General features: G+C 40.3%; 1 long non-coding RNA gene across 1 annotated transcript; it reads left to right on the top strand.

Annotated features, from left to right (window-relative positions):
• The first annotated feature begins 506 nt into the window (after positions 1–506).
• On the top strand, positions 507–6,556 carry LOC140697737 (uncharacterized). Its single transcript, XR_012075038.1, has 2 exons — positions 507–706; positions 6,064–6,556. It is a non-coding gene; the product is annotated as an uncharacterized lncRNA (long non-coding RNA).
• The last annotated feature ends 9,079 nt before the right edge of the window (positions 6,557–15,635 follow it).

Here is a 15,635-nt window from a genome sequence, read left to right on the forward strand (position 1 = left end):
AACGTTAATTTAGAAAGGGAAATATCACTGAAGTATTGAAAACCGAAAAATATCTGTGATCTTCCAAACTCTCGGTTATATACCAACTGCCAATGGTGGTTGCATCTTGGGGAATTGGGCTATGAAAAAATTCATTAGCTACGGAGGTCTATAGTTTTAACAGTTAATATTTAAGTATTCCTCTGAAATCAGAAAAACATTCTAATACCTCCGTTACAGACTGTATGAAAAACTCAGGATCACTAAGAAAGAACTCATGATAATGGACACATGCCAAATATTAAGCCAGCATGGACAGCCTCAACTTTTAGCAACACTCCAAGGGGTAAATATAATTCCCCTTTATTATCCAGAATACAGAAATGTCAGCTGCATTCAATGACCAATGTCATACTATATAATGAAATCACCAGAAATTCTTACCTGATTTGTCCATTCTATCTGATGTCAGTTTACAGCATCACAATGCGTGAAGTGACTTAGGCATTTAAAGACAAACGAACATAAATACCCTCTTTCTTTACTTTGGATTCCGGAGATCAGGTAATCTCATTCACCTACGTCTCAAACGAGGAAACTGCAGCGTAGAGGTGATGTAACTTGCCCAAGTGTCACAGTGTCAAGCACCAGAACATAAAATCTTCAAAATTCCAACTCTTCCAGCTTCACCCAAGGATACTACACTTGCATCTCTGTCTGAGCATCTGTGAGTATGTACACGCGAAGAATCTCAAATGGCACAGGCAGCTTCCATTCTTAAGGAATCAGTCTTTTAGTTGGACTTCAGAGATACGTAACGTGAAAAGCAAACCACTTTCTAATTTTTACTATTATTTAAGTAGAAAAGAGAGGTATTTGGAAAGAAAGGGATTTTTAACTCGGCCCAGAAATACAGGTACCATTTTAGACGGACAGGGAGGAAAAGGCAGATCATTCCAGGATAGAATATAACTAGGAGCCTCATTCACATGTTCAGTTCAGCAGAGACACCACACTTGGGGCCCTGACCTATCAGAGCAGATGTCAGTCTTAATCTATTGCTCACCCAGTTGCTTACCGATTCTATATATGACATAAACAAAACATGCAGGGGCAAAAATAAGCAAGTTAGAGTCAAGGAGCAGTAACAAACAAACTAGCCCAGCTGGGGGGCGGGGGGGGCACAGTTAACACTAAAGAAAATAGGAGACAAACTTAGACATTTATTAATATGAATGAAAGTGTTAGATCTTTATAAGACTTTCAGCTTGAAAAAAATTTTTTTGAAGATTCACCTCATTTGATCATCACCTAACTCGGAAGCTGGGCATTACAATCCTCCCACGTTGCAGAAAAGGAAACCAGAACAAGTGATGGGACTTGGTCAGCAACGAGATGGAACCAAGAAGCCCATCTGCTGACCATAGGCGGTCATATGGTACATTAGAAAGTGCTTTTTATGTCAAGACTTCAGACTTTATTTTAAAGGTAAAGAGTTTTCAACTAAGAAGTCTGTTCTAAAAACATTCATCTGGAAGACAAGTGCAAGTGAACTTGATGAACCACGGAATGACTGAAGAGGGAAGACCCTTAAGAGACTGCGGAAACAACGTGACCCCAAAATGACAAGGCCTGGTTGAGGATGACAATGGGGCCTGTGTCTGATTATGATAGTGTGACAAGAGATGTATCTGTCTGGCCTTTGTCCTGGGTCCTGGCACAGAGCTTCCAGGACCCTTGGAATTTCCAAACGGACCCAGGTGACAGGAGTATTTTTTGATATTCATAGCAAGCCCCTCTCAGCCACACCTGAATTTACCTTAAAGGTGGGGGTTGGAACTAACCCTGTGATTAGAGGGTTGGAACTTTCAGCCCCACCCAGCTCTCCCACCCCACCCATCCCCTACCTTGAGGGAAGACAGAGGGACTGGAGATGGAGTCCAATTAATGATGACCAATGATTTAATGAATCATGCCTATATAATGGAACCTCCATTAAAAACCCTAAATGAGGAAATTCGGAGAGCTCCTGGTTGGTGAATGTGCCAGGAAGGTGGCACACCCCAGCTCCATGGGTACAGAAGCTTCTTCCACAGGATCTTTCCAAACCTCACCCTGTGTACTACTTCATCTGGCTGTCCTTCCATATTCTTTATTATAGCCCTTATAATAGACCAATAAACATAAGCAGGCATTTCCCTGAATTCTGTGAGCTTACAGCAACCTGAGAAGGGGGTGTGGGACCCCAGTGTATAGCCAGTTGGTCAGAAATACAGGGGACAACCTGGGACTTGTAACTTGTATCTAAATGGGGGGTGGTCGTCTTGTGGAGCTGAATCCTTAACCTGTGGAGTTGAGCTAGCTCCAGGTAGTTAATGTCAGAATTGCTTAATGTAAGGTGAAAACCCACATGTGTGGTGTCAGAAGTATTGTGGGTGGTGATCCAGTCTTGGTGGTGATGTGGCATCTGCTCATGACCATTCAGGGGCTTTCTCTCTTCAATTAGCCCTCAGTAGAGTTCCTGCCCCACCCAGAAGACACCACATAGCCTTGAAAGAGAAAGAGAATCAGAATGCCCAGATCCTGTCTTTCCTCCTGGGACCTGTACCACATTTCAGAATGGTTTGAACAGGCTGTTAATCCAGCCCCTGTCCACCGTACTACTTTCATGGCCCTTCCAGGAACATGGTGGCCCTGTGATTCAGGCAACAGAATGAGAGAGAGCTCATTCAGGAAGAAGTTATTCACTGGTTGGAGATGTAATGGGGGAAGTGGGAAAGTCAAAGCTGACCTTCAAGTCCTGGTCTGATGGCTAGAAGAATGGTGGTACCCCCAACAGAACAGGGAAGGTGCAGGAAGGATGAGGGGACTGCCCTGTACTTGAGAGTACAAAAACATACACATAAAAATGTCCAGGGGCTCCAGGCAAAGGGGGTGAATTGAATGCAAGCATCATATCTAGATCTCTCTCTCTCTTAAAGCCCCACTAAAACTATAGCAAAAAAAAAAAAATTAAGAAGATGAAGAGAGTGGGAAAGAGGTGATGAGAAAACTTTGGAAGCTGGAATACAGAAGGTTGAGCAGTACCAGATACCAGACTGGAGACCTGATAAGGCCAATCCTGAAGCCACTTGGGGGGAAGTTATGGGCCCATGCTGTTTTCTCCCAGCTCAGGCACTGGTCCTCAGAAGCCCTGCTGAAAGCAAAGGCGAACTGATTTTCCTGGGAAGTGGGAACAGCTAAGACAAGGACTGGTTGAAAATGGCTTAAGCAGTCTAAACCTGACATTCCACCATCCAAGCTACTAGTGGCCACCCCTCGCCCACCCTGGCAGAAGGCTGGAGGTGAATTCTCAGCAGAGGTTAAAAAGGAAGGTTTCTGGCCTGAAAATACAAGGCACAGTTGAAAACCTACCAAAAGCAGTGAGATTAAGTAAACAGATGCCAACACAAATGCTCAGACCCCAGCCTTCTTTCCACACAGTTTCTGAAAAGCTGAGCGCCTTACCCTCCAGCTAAGAGATTAGAAAAGTTTTCTCTGGAGAATCCGACCAGCCTATGATGACCTAACGTGACTGACAGCAGAGATTCCCCCACTAAATCTGCCTTCTCGGTTGACAAGCTCTGTCTAAACTCTCAGACCCTCAAATTAGCCTTTTCGTTCCCCCATGTATAAATGAGTAGACAACCAAAGACTACCAGACACCTTAGAAAAACCACTAAAATAAAAAAGAGACCAAAACAGAAACAGAAAAACAAACAAAAAACCACTTGCAAGAAATACCATTCAAGGTGAATAAAACTTTTAAAACTCATTAATATTCTCAGATAGATAAGAGGAGAGAATACATCAATGAACTAAGAGCAGGATGGTATATAAAGGAGCACGCAGGATAACGACACAAGAGCCCTTGCAAATTAAAAACCCAAGCAGAAAGGAAAAGCTCACCAGAAGCACTGGAAGAGAAAGAATAAGAAATACCTCAGGAAATAAGAGGACCAGAGAATGACATGGAAAAGCATGGTTAAAGCAAAGTTAGAGCTTGAAAATCGGTCCACAAGATCTAACATCTGAAAATGTAAAGAAAGCAAATTAAGAATTAATTCAACAACTTTTTTCAGAACTAAAGCAAAATATCTTGTAGATTCAAAGAGCTCATCAAGTACCCAACAATATTAATTAAAACACACTCACACAGACATACACCCCAAAGGATACCACTGTGAAATATCAGAACACTGGGATTAAAGAGCTGACCCTAAAATCTTCTGGAGAGATTAAAAAAAAGAAAAAAGCTACATGCAAAGGATCAGGGATCAGAATGTCTTGAGCTTCTCAACACCAATACTGAAAACTGGAGACTAAAAGAACTCAAAGGGTAGTGTCTTTAAAGCAGAAAAAGTAAAGGAGTTTTAACCTAGAATTCCTATCCAGCAGAACTATCAACCAGACGAGAGGGCTGACATGCAAAAAATTTGCCTGACTTTCTTAAGAAGCCACCAGAGGCCAAGCTCCACCCAAAGAAAGGAGTAAACCAAGAGGAAGGTGTTGTAAGAGACAGACATCAACCAGAAGAGAGAGGAAAACTCTATGACGGTGGTGAAGGAGACCACAGGGTGACAGTCCCATAACAGCCACAGAGAAAAATCAACCCAGATTAAATGAGATCAGAGAGCTCCAGGAGAAACGTCTTCAAAAAAGAAGATATTGCTAGGATTCTTCAGATAAAAAGAAGACACTGATAGAGTTTGAAGCAGAGGTAGAAACAAACACACCAAAAAGCGCCATTATCAATGATAGGAAAAACAAAAAGTATTCAGAAAAGGAAAAGTAATTGTGTTTGATGACATGATTCAGTTGTGAATAGTGTTCGCTGTCATAATACTGTAAACACTGAAGGCTGAACTAAAGAAAACTACAAGACAGGTGTAGGGAGGATGAGGGGGCGGAAGACACACGTGGGTAGTGGGGGGTGGACAGAGGGAAGAAAAAGGGCTAAACCCTCACCTGACAAAGTCAAAAGATAATACCTAAAGCTAAAAAACCTTGAAATCACAAAACCACCACAGTGTTTAGAGATAATAGAAGTAAGTTTCTTAAAACTCAGCTCAAAATGTAAATGACTACCCACATCCATGGGATTTTCACATGAGCCAATCCCCACTGCTCACTTCTATGTCCATGAAGCCAGCTCCACATTGAAGCAAATGTATACAGCATGAAATGAATCAACATAAATCCTCTACAGTCATAGGGAAAAGTCAAAGCAGGTAGTTTAATAGTCCCCTGGTAGTTACATTACCTTCAAAGTGCTGCAGTAACTATTAGCCAATAGAGAATTTTATCACTGCCTCCTCCTTATGATCTTCTTTCTCCTTCATAGGTATTCCTCTGACCACCTACCACTCAACAATAAGATTTAAAAATTAAATCATTTAATAATTATCTCTCACTCAGGAAAATAAAAACCCACAGTATATTAATAGGATACTTCATAATTACCTCCCCCTAAAATAAAAAAATAAATAATAGGATACTTCAGCTTTGTCTAGACCCACAACACCATCTGATAGGTGATACAGTCTACTTCTAATATAAAATGGTTACAACAAAAATATCTGAACAAAAGGGGCACCATAAGGAATTCAGAACTCTTTCCAAGTGCTCCTGAAATAGTCACAGGGGCTCAGCCTAAAGTATTATGACTCTCAAAACATGAAATATATTCCTTTTTAAGGATCTTGTATAGTAAAAATATTCCTAGATTATTCCTATTACCTCTTCTCCATTAGCCCAAATAACCAAGATAAAACTGAATACACCACTTTGATTGGAATTTCACCGTAAAAGCCTTTACATTTCTTAATTATGCTAAATATTAACTTCTGGCTCTTCAGATGTTTTCAATGAGAAAGTATGAGAAATTTGCAAAGTGATTTCATAAGAAAAAAAAGATTACTGTTATTTGGCCCTGCCCCTTTAATATAAACAGATGTTTACATAGCTAAGATTTAAATGACTAGAACAGTTTCCCAGACTCAGCATTTTTTACCTCTTCTTTTCTTTTTCTCTTCATTTTTATAGCTACAAAGGAAACTGTCAAGATTCATTTCTGGCTACAGACATGGGGAAGCCCAGCTCCAAATAACACAATCGTCGCACAGTTCTGAAAGCTTTTCATCGAATTTTTTTCAAAGTTCAAGTTAAAAAACAGAAGTTCATTTTCACTTTGGAAATCAAACTTGAAAGAAAAATGTGACCCCCCAGAATTTAATTCCTTCCCAAGGAACTCCTTCAGGAACATAAATTGTTAAGACATGGCTGCTTAGGGAAAACATTTTCAAGTCCTGTTTGACACGCGAAGCTACATGGAACTTGACAGGAATAATTTTTTTTAACAAGCTCAAGTCTGTCTTTTCTTTACGTGTTCAACACAATTTGAAAACATGTACTTTACCGAAAGCTTGTTGGATTCTATAAACAATTCAGATCATTTTACAGAGACTGCAGGGTGGAAGTGGGAAGGATCTTTAAGGCTTTACACACATATTGCTTATTAAAAAACACACGCACACAATCTCTGAACAGAAATCAAAGTAAATGCATGCTCATATAAAACAGAGGTAAGTAAAAGCAAATAATACTAATAATTATTATAACAAGAGGGCTTTTAAAACTGATAAAACTGTTGACCCTTATCCATTCAACTCTCCTAGAAAAAAATGTAAAAGAGCACTATAAGCAACCGCCTACTTAAACACTCAGATTTAAATGCTCTGCATACAGCTGCCAATCGCCCCACAAGAACCTGCAGGCTACTGGTGGCTTCACCTTTCCTGACCTGGCCTGGGACTCTCACCTGTAATGAGTGTCCACAGCCAAGATTCTGCTAAGCACAAGACCTAAAAACTGCTCAGTCCCATACACTCTAGCATCCTGGGAACCACCCTATCCCCTGCTTCCAAAGCTTCATACTCACATCTTGCTATCACAAAATCATTAAGTCTACTTCCCCTCCCCTACAAAAAAGGAATTTGGAGGCCTGATTTGTGCTATAGATGAAGCTAGGGTCACACAGCTTAGAGAAAGGGTTGGGAGGACAGGAAAATGTGATCTTGTATCCTGGTTTTCATTCATAATCCATTTCCCCACAGCAAATTCTCAATGTGATGATTGGGCCCTGCGGCGCTGTGGGTCTGGGTATCTCTTATTTCAGGTTGAACAGGCTTTTGGGGGTTGCCCTGTGCCTGGTCATGCTTTGGAAACATGATTTATAAGCGGAAATGTATTACAAGTTCAAAAAAACTTACAAGTTAACTTTTGTGATTTGACAAGTTTCTAAATTAGAGATTACGTGTGTAATAAAACCAACTCTGGCACTCAACAAACCGAAACTAACTAACCTGATTTTATCTGATCTCAATTTGAAAAGAGGAAAATGACATCAAAACAAACACATCAAAATGTAATCAAAACATCAGTTTTAGAGAACATGCTAAATGAAGTTAATCCAATATTCCAGACCTTCAGAAATGAATTATTGTGATATCCAAAACAATGATCCTGAGTCTCACAATTAACTCAATTATCAAATCTAACTATCAACTACCTAGAAGACCCAATCAACCAGGACACAAGCATGCTCATTAAGAAACTTTACACTATTAGAGTTCAATCAAATAATCAAGTCCAATCCTTCATTCCAATGTTAAACCTAGTCCTTTATTCCAACATCTTAACTTTACACTTAAATTTTAAAATACACTTAGAAAAAAGAAGTAAAAAGATGTTTTTTAAAAATCAGTAAAAGCTATTTGAAAGTATCCATCAGCCAATATTTATTGTTCATTATGGGCCCAGCACTGTTCTATATATCTTCTTTTATCTGCCACAACAACCATTAACACAATGCCCATTTTACCAAGGAGAAAAAACATAAGCACAGAGAGGTTAAGTAATTTACTCAAGGTGACACAGTCTGTCTCTTTACTATGCTCTGCAGCCATTGTCAAACTGCTTCAATTATCTTTTACTTCCCCAAATTATAGTGGATTATGTTGTACTAACAGCTAATTTATGGACAGATTACCGAAACAAGAAAGTAATCATGGGGAGGGTATAGCTGAGTGACAGAGTGCTTGCCTAGCATGAACAAGGTCCTGGATTAATTTCCCAGTAACTCCATTATAAATAAATAAATAAATAAACCTAATTAACCCCCCCAAAAAAAACAAAATAAAAAGAAAATAATCAACTGAAAAGCTGAATTATATTGGGTAAAGCAAAATAGGATTCCATTACCAGCAACAGAAAACCAACTACTCAATATGTTCATGTTTGTATATTTTTCTCATGTTTATTTAAACGTGTACATCCCATCCACAAGTAAAATGTCCCAAGCCTCCCTCAAGTATTTAAACGTGTACATCCCATCCACAAGTAAAATGTCCCAAGCCTCCCTCAAGTTTTCCTAGTTACGTTTTTTATTTCACTAAAATATCGAAACAGGGGGCTTTATGTAATCAGCATTTAGGAAGAACAATCCTCTTCCCTCCAGATTTTGTTTAGAAAGTATGTCCCTACCCTGTGATTGTGGTGAGTCACCTCCCTGCTCTCTAGATGCTGTTTAAAGTTCCTGGGAAAGGGGAAATCAGAGAGGCCGTGCTCAGCTGGGAGGATGAGGAACAAGCCCAGGGGGCAGGTTATTAATCTCCAAATGGCGAGCAAATGTGCCTCTAACGCACAAACTGGCAGGATCCAAAGACTCTTAAAGCAAGACTCTCGTGGTATGGTAATGAAGCATGTATTCATAAACCCAAATTGCCCAGGATCAGGCGTAGAAGCTTTGTAAAGAACCCCCTCGGGATTTAGCGCTGGCAGCCCCAGTCACAGCCCCAGCACAGCACAGGTCTCAATGCAGGTTCACTCCTCTGGCCCCAGGCCAGCTGATACTGCAGAGGTGGTTCTCCACCGCCGGCATCAGAATCACCTGGAGGCCTGTTAATAACAGCAAATTGCTGAGCCCACCCACACTGATTCTGATTTAGAAGGTCTGGGGTGGGGCCAAGATTTTGCTTTTCTAGCAAGTTCCCAGGATATACTGATGCTGCTGGCCCAGAAATCACACTTTGCGAACTGCTGATTTAAGTTCATGGTTAGGGGTCCCAATTCTCATGGCTGTATCCACCAGCAAGCACCACGCAGTTAAAGGTATTTTCCATTAAGGCATGTAAACGTGCTAGAGAGGCTCAACCAGCTGGTCTCACCACTGCGTCTCCTCCGTTGCTAACAAGTAAACTAAGCCATTTCCTCGAGGCATAGGCTTGAGATAGCATTTCACAGCGTCGCAGTATTTAAATACAGCAAACTTGGAGAGAGAAGGGAAAGAAGAGAATTTCCCCTCTAATGTATCGCTAAATAAAAATAAGCCCGAAATTGAATTTGTTCCTGTATCATCTCTCTTTTGACAATGATCATGAATGTCTGGCAAAGGAAAAGCAGCCAGATGACAGGAAGCATTAACAAAAAGACTTAGTATTTGGAGGCAAACTTTATTAATTCTCTACAGAATCACAGCAACACTGTCACATGGGTGGCTAACTCACCTCCACGGGTCATGCCAGTGGGCTAGCGGCACAATGATTGAAAATACCTATCAAGCCCTAACCAAATTCAGAAGTTTTCGATAGTAAAATGAACTTAAAAGTTTACAAAAATTAAAATTATCCAATAAAATGTTCAAACACAGAACTCACCTATACCGTATTTTGTCACTGACCAGTGACCTTGGGCAAATTACCTCTTTGCCACTCAATAAAATCAGTAAAGTGGAGGTGGTAATAGGTCCCTCTCATACAATTTTTATGAGGATTAATGAAACTGGCCCATAGTAAGTACCCTATCAATGTTGGCTACAAATGTTACCCCCTAAATGTTAACATACTTACTATTATTAAGCAGCCCTTGCAATTTGCAAGCAATAATAGATTGTGTAAAATGTACTAACAGTACTCAAAGACATTTCTCCCATCCATTTCACACCTTCATCCCCTACCACCTTTTATCATGCATGAATTTGCCCTGTACCATTTTATTCTACAGACTATTAGTTTTTCATCCAACATTTAGAATAAAAGGAACAAGCTTAGTCCTCATCTTTCCACAAACCAAGAACCAAAGCTGCAGCAGGAGACAGTTGACAGACCTGTGTTTTTAAATCTTGTTGAGCTAAATCTAAACAGATCCCGTGTGTTGCCAAGACCAGGCGCCAGCCAAGGTGAGAAACCTCGAGACAGATGTCTGATTGCCATTTTGGTGAAGAGGGAAGGGAAATGTTAATTTTTTTAAGGAAAAAGAGAAATGTAACTTCAGAAGAAAAACAGCAACATAATACTTTATTAGTACAACAGGAACTCTGCTCAACTAAAGAACCAATAAGGAAGGAAGGAGGCAACTATCTTCTGCCTCAATGATCTGCTGTTGTGAGTAAATAATCTTGGACATAAAATATCGTTAATTTTCCCAACAGATGGGGATAATGGCAAAGACTTAGCAATCCACTGGGCTAACTGATAGAACTCCAACACATCCCTCTCCTAGACATTACTTCATGAGTGCAATGGACAGGTTCACCAATAACTAAACAAAGAGAAGAAACCCTAGGAAGTGCCAGGAGAAAATAAAATTCTGCTTGCTTGATAACTTTAGTGTGAACACACTGTCCCCTGGGAACATCACTTGGGAGCCAAACCAAAGTAAGAGATTGTCAGAGACATGCACGCCAATGCTTCTGTTTAAAGCAGCCTCTGGACACCCATGACCTGGAAGAAATTCTTACAATATAAGCTAGATTTTTAAAAATCAGGACAAAAAATATATACAGAGAGTGATGTCCCCTATTTTCTTTTCAATGCCATCTATTGCTATACTTACAGAGATCCATACATACATGTTAGCAAAAAGAGAGGAGATGGACACTCTCTTGGTTGTGATCCTTTCTCTTCTTTATATTCTCTGTACTTTATAGGCTTGAAATTTATGATGAATATTTATTAATTTTATGACCAGAACTATTTGATGACATACTTTGCAAGACAAAGCTTTTTAACATATTTTTATTTACCCAAAACTGCACGGTAGGCTGTGTAATTCAACGATTACGTTTCTGAGTCTACACTCAGGAATAATGCTTTAATTAGTCACTTCTACACTAATTCAGTACCAACTTTTGGTCTTAAGTAGGCTAACGACCAGGAAAAAAAACTCAGATGTCCACAGTTGCTTCATTCAAATGTCACTCTACACTGTCCTCTGCAGTCAAGGTAGTTATAACCAACCCAAGGAAATTAAATTACCAAGCAGACCTCCTGATCAAATGCATTTACTCAGCTAATGAAGTCACTATTTCAGAGTTAAACATTCCACACTAAAATTCAAATGCAGCCCTATATCAGTTATCAGTTACTCTCCTCCCAAGTCAGGAAGTAATTCACTTTCAGCATGCAGGATAACCAGATGGAAGGAAGAAAATGTCCACTTTTAAATAAACTTAATTTACCCTGTGTTGTTACAAACATTTAACACAAGTCCTCTCTTCCCTTTTCCTTTCTTAACACAGGAAAAGCTGAATCATCTCTTGAGATTCTCATATTTAAAATGTATCTAAATCAAAGCATTCATTAGCAATTAAAAAAATTAAGAAGGTGCTTAAATTAACAATCCATGTCAATGCTAATTAATCTTGTTTTTCCCAAATCAACTGCATTCTCTGACCAAAATAAGTTAACTGTGATTTCACAAATAGAGAAGAAACTGGCTAAAAGGCATACAGAAAGATAACAGAAATAATCACTTTGAGTCATATATACGAATAAAGAAGAGCAACAGGACAATCCAGAAATAATGTATATAGCAAATGGAGGGGAAAAAATCAATATTTTTGTGTTTGCATGAAGAAATTCTGGAAGAATACAGAGAAACTAATAAAAGTGATTATTCTAGTAGGGGGAGGGGAGGACAAGGGAGACAGGGGGCAGAAGCAGGAGTAAGATTTTCAATGCCTAACTTTTTACATATTCTTTCCCACAATTTAAGTGTATTGCCTATTTAGTGACTTAAATGAAAAGTCCTGCTAAGATTATTTGGGCTGCATCATGATTTTCCACCAATCTTAGTCCTCATATAATGCGGAGGTAAAGAATCCCGGCTGTGGAACCTGGCTGCCTGGAGCTCCCTGAGATGCCACAGTTAGCTAAGTAAGTCTGGAATATCCTGAGAGATGAGAGGCAGTGCCCTCACCTAGACGGTGCTCACAGCAGCCAGATCGTCAGCTGGGAAACTGCAAGTGCACCTCAGCAGTGGTCCTCAGATGCCAACATACTCAGGCATAATTTAGTTACGCACAGCACGGCCCCTATGATTCCCTTTGCTACACACCATGCTCTCTGAGTCCGCAGAACATTTTATCAGATGTCTAATACAGTCATGTAGAAAGCCGCCATTATATTTCATCATGCGTTACTGCGATTTTAATCAGCCAGTTACTACGCAGTTCTCCACCCAGTAATGATAACACCTTTACCAGCTTTTAAACCAGAGGAGTAAAAAGTAGAGGAAGGAATAATCGAGGATTTCCCTGCAGAAATAACCTGAGACAGTTGTTTGTCCTTCCAAAGCAAGACAGTGCCTTTCTATGTGGAGGGTAATTTCTTGTAAAAAGAATCAGAAATAAATGAAAGTAAAAGAATACTAACAGAAGAAAATTTCTAGCATCCCACAGGAAAAAAAAAATCTTATTCCAGAAGGGTTTATATTTGTGTTTAAGAATACAATTTTTAGACACAATATGCCATAAACATTTAAAATCAGCATTTTACATGTGTAGGAGGGCCACTGTCCCAAAAACTTACAGGCAGATCTTATAAGCGAGATAGCTTCTAAAAATCCAATTTAAATTGGTAATTTGGAATTCAGAACAGATTTTGCTCCTAGAAATAATGTTATCAGTAACGGTTAATTCCATTTCTTAGTATTGACATACTGAATCATCCACACAAAACAGTAAAGTACCTCAGAAAGACCCTGTCTCATTCCTCTTTTGCACCTTACAACTCAGCACCAGCAGAGTAACTCCAAATCTACTTCATGAGTGGAGGAGTACCCCACCATCCGCAATGGACCAGACTCCTAACGCACAACACAGACTCCTGTTTCCAAAACGTGGTTAATCAGAATCACCTGGGGGTACTAGTCAGCCAGGCGTGTTCCTGGCCTCACCCCAGACTTGCTGACTCAGAATCCCCAGAACCTCCGAAAATCTGTTTTAAAACAAGGCCCCGGTGCATCTGATGATTCAGAAAGTGTGGGGAGGACGAGCTGCATGAGATCGTGCTCACTACTGCCCTGGGTCCCGAGATGTCCAGGGAAAGCTGAGGTCCCCGTAGAGCCCCTCAAGTTCTGAGTGGGAGCATGAAATTGGGGAGCAGCAGGGTTTAGGCTCTGACAGGTCCCTGGGCAACTGAGGTCAAGGGGCAGCTCTCAGAGTTAGGGACCCAGTGGGAGCCGGTCCTGGTCTGCAGTTCCTAGAAGGAGAAAGGAGGAAATGCAGGTGATGAGGGCTCCAAGATACCTGCATGAAGGCCCCAAGAGAAGGGCTGGTTCACCCAACCCCAACGCCGCCAAAGCCCTGCAAGGCAGAAAGAAATCACCACCCTTCACACACTCCTGTCAGGAACTACATGTACTGTAAGTCCCCTGGGCAGAACTCTCTGAGTTTTAAATGGGAAGTATGTGTATGTTTATCTCTGACACAAGATCCATCTTCTAGGCTTCGGTGAGCAGCCTTAGACGGACTGGGCCCCCTGGGGTGGTACCCTGACAACCCTGTACACACAGAGGTTCACTCAGTCCTTCGCTGTCAGCGGAGCAACAGTCAAGGTTAAATACATATGAGCTGTGTGCCAGGCCCTGTGCTAAGTACTTTATAGGTGTGTCTCAAATGTCATGGCCATCTGCCAGCAGTTTGAGAGGTTTCAAAACAAAAAGAGAAGGAAAAGGGAAAAAGACCAAGAGATTTAGGGGTTTTCTTCCCCCTCAGATATTTGACAAGCTTTTGCCATATCTCCTTGACATCAGTTTTCCTCATTCGAGTACAGAGTGTCATGATTTGAGGAGAGACAGTACCACAGCATGAAACGAAGGGCTCTGGAGACGAGTCTGCCTGGGTTCAAACCTCAGCTCCATCGCTTGCCAGCTGTGAGTGTGGACAGATTATTGTGCCTTAGGTGCATCACCTGTCAAACAGAAGTAACAACAGTATCCACTTCACAGAGCTGCTCACATAGTAAAGCATCCAGCCTACGGCAAGGGCGCTGGTCTCAGCTGTCCGCCTTATCAGGCAGTGCAAAGTCACGAAAAAGACAGCCCAGGACCAGAAACTGAAATTGTGCTGCTGCCTAGAGATACTGATGTTACTAATGTCATTTTGTTGTTGTTGTTGGAGTGATGCTAAATGCTTTCACAGACATGACCTTTAATTCACAAGGAAAGGGACTGAGGCTGGGACCTCCAGGGCCTCTTCTCAGAAGAGCCCTCATTCAAAACCAGCAGTGCCACCTCTTTTACTACACTTGTCTAAAATGCTGCTAGTGCATTCTGAGATGTACAGACCACAAATGTTAACATGTGAAAGCAAGATGGCCATTAGCAACACCCTGTAGATTCTGACCTTCAAATCTTGCAAAATTCACTCATTTCAGGATATAAACCAATTTGAGGAGAAACAGAATTAAATAAATTACTAACTGCCTAGTTAGGTGCAAACCATCTTATTTGATGCTTAAAAGTTGATTTTTAGAAGATGTTAAAATGATAGCCAGAAGAAAACACTGCGTTTTCTGTTTCTGAATTGTCTTCCAAAATATGAAGAATCTCAAAGATCTCTCTCATTATGTAAGTTTTTTTTTTCATTTGCTAGTCCCAATCTTCAAACCATACAGATGAAACTTCAAGATTGGCTTTTCCTCTAATACAGAGGAAAACTAGGTAATTGCTAAAGAAATCATTTCAACCTAAATGTAGATAGCTTTTTAAACCAAGTAATTGTATTTTCAATATCCAAGAGTCAATCAGTAGACTGATGTTTTGGCTTAATATATGCTCATAATTTTTTGAAAAAACTCTCATTTTTAGAAATCTACATGCATTTAAACAACAATTCTCTTTCCATAATGATGTTATTAGCACTTTTCAAAAATGAAGAGGAAGCTATAAATGGACTGTGGGCACGATACACGCAAATGTGAAACAAGTACCTGCTTGATCTGTTTGGAAAACGTCTGACCCCTCAAGACGTGAAGTTCCACGCGCTCTGTGTGGGTAAAATAGGAGTGAAAGAATCCATACTGTCATGAAGAATTTATTTCAGGCACAAAGACTTTGTTAAATCCCTAACCATAAGAACCAGACAGAGATTATTGATCAAAGTTGTATCAAAAGTCATCTGAGATGTTATCAAACAGTAACCCCTCATTAGAATCACAAAATGCCGAAATTGGAAAGGCCTGGTACTTTAGTCAAAGTCTCTATTTTACAGATAAAGGAAATTAAGGCCTGGAGGTTTTGAATAAATTGCTCCAAATCTGCATTAGAATCCGGCA

Source organism: Vicugna pacos, chromosome 8, assembly GCF_048564905.1.
Source record: "Vicugna pacos chromosome 8, VicPac4, whole genome shotgun sequence".
Lineage (NCBI taxonomy): Eukaryota > Metazoa > Chordata > Mammalia > Artiodactyla > Camelidae > Vicugna > Vicugna pacos.